The sequence below is a fragment of the Ixodes scapularis genome, unplaced genomic scaffold (genome assembly GCF_016920785.2).
Source record: "Ixodes scapularis isolate PalLabHiFi unplaced genomic scaffold, ASM1692078v2 PGA_scaffold1__304_contigs__length_218370807, whole genome shotgun sequence".
NCBI lineage: Eukaryota > Metazoa > Arthropoda > Arachnida > Ixodida > Ixodidae > Ixodes > Ixodes scapularis.
Genome location: NW_024609846.1, coordinates 34717810 through 34719988, shown reverse-complemented (window position 1 = coordinate 34719988; position 2179 = coordinate 34717810). Strand labels below are relative to the sequence as shown.

Genomic DNA, 2179 nt, shown 5'->3' with positions numbered 1-2179 from the left:
AGTGACGACTTGCACCATGACTCCGCTCATGCCTGTCTGGCTGTACAAAAAGTGAGAGAGTGGATTGATGACAACCTTGCTGTGTACTCTCATTTGACTTATGTAAGTGACGGTGCCGCCAGTCACTTCAAGAATCGCTTCCAACTTCATGAATTCCAAAAAAAAATTTTTCCCAAAGCACAATGGCTATTCTCAGCCACTGGGCACGGAAAAAACGCGTGTGACGGAGTTGGAGGACTCGTCAAACACCAAGCAACGCTTCACAACTTGAGACAGCTCCCAGGAAAGGCCATACAGTCTGCAAAATGCATGGTGAACAGTCTTTCCCAAAAACTAAAAGGAGTGAATTTCACACTTTTGGACAAAGACGAGGTTGTTGAATTCCGTCAGCGCAAAAATGAAGAGTGGGTGGGAGTGCGCGCCTTTCCTGGTATTCAGTCGTGGCATGTGTGGCTATGCAAAATATCAGAAGCTTCGACCTGCGACTCGCAAGTGGCACGTACTATAGGGTCCCCTTGGAAGAAACTCTAAGTGCACACCGTCAGAAAATGTTTGCGCCAAAATCTGTTCATTTTGAAACCTATGAAGGCAGGAATCTGTTGTATATTATCTGCAATTTATTATATTTAATGTTCAATTTATTATAACGTGACAAAGATGTGACAAACTATTACTGGCTATACTCGAATGAATAAAAAAATTACTTTCCTCTCAAAGTAAGAAGTCGCAATAACTGCGTCGCACCACAGGGGTACACCGTGCCGAGCTTCACAGAAGGGGCTCGGTAGAGGTGCTGTATCTATTACACCATCAATATAATGCAACATGTTTTTAGTGGATATTAACCCCCAAATAGAGTAGACTGACCGGTCAGAGTTTCAAAAAAATGGAGAACGGTTTTTTTTTTTTTTTAAATCGCCCTTAAAATTTTTTTATTTTGGTGCTTGTCTCGTGTTTGCTTGCCAAAATCTCCCCAACCCGCACCTAAATAAGTTTGAATTTTAGTGAATGTACTTCCATTTATGAGTAGCGTATTAAATGAAAATATGACGTTTGTGACTAAATTATTTCCTAAGATACAGGCCTGCAAATTTGGGGGAAAAACGGTCAAGGAGCCGAAATTGATGTTTTTTATTAATTTTTATAAACATACTAAACAATAACAATATTTTTTTTTTCGCATTGCTAAGTACATACAGATTATACTAAAATATTATGAAACTCACCTAAGAAGTATAACTTTAGTTATTAATCACCATATTTGCCCCCTCCGGCTATGCAAGCAAATGCGACTTTCCACCTCTACGTGATGCACGATTTTTTGCGTTCGACAATTTTTTTTCTGGGTGAAACTAATTCTGATTTTGTTCATTTTGGACATCGGGAAACAACATATAAAATTATAAAGCAAATTAAAAAGGTCGACCAGCCACTCCCTGTTCGATCTTATCTGAAATCACCCAGCTACAGTCTCTGTCGGCGAATGCAACGGCCTGAAGACCGCAGGCAGTGCGCGAGAAATATCGGAGGCCATGATCCCGTCCTTTCCTATGTACGGAAGCGCGAAGTGGCGGGCCCTACCGTTTATTTGATCGAGCGGCCGTGTCGCGACAAACGATGCACGGAACTTCGTCGCACTCCTCGTCTGCTTCACATGCCAAAGAACTGGACAAAAAAAGAGACTCGGTCGAGTGCAGTAATTTTTTTCTCTTCAAATCTCTGGTAATCAGAGCGTCTGGTGTGATACGTTCTCGAGGCAAACAGGCTATAATATTTTGTTTTAAACTTTGCATCTAAAACAAACGTCTTAGAGTGGGACAATGTAAAACAGTCAACGCTGCGTAAGTCACTGTTGTATAATTATGGGGAAGTAGATCTTCGAGAGTATTGATCTTAAAGCAGACTCCCATCAATGAAGCATCATGTTCCCGAGCGACGTTGTGCTAGGCCATAAAATGACGCCGTATTGTAATCGTTGATGGGCAGCATTGTTTACCGGTAAGTTTTGTGGCGTTCTACGTGTTCACGCAGCGGACATGCAATATTATATCAGACAAGGTTGTTTTTTATGCAATCGCCTTAAAGTAATAATATGTTATCAAGCCTATGGTGAGTTAGGTTCATTTCTATGATGGTGGGAAGCAATATCATAGGACGTATTAAGATGACATGTCTCCCA

General features: G+C 41.2%; 1 pseudogene; it reads left to right on the top strand.

Moving 5' to 3' along the window:
• Positions 1 to 647, top strand: LOC121835934 (annotated as a pseudogene).
• Positions 648 to 2179: the final 1532 nt, after the last annotated feature.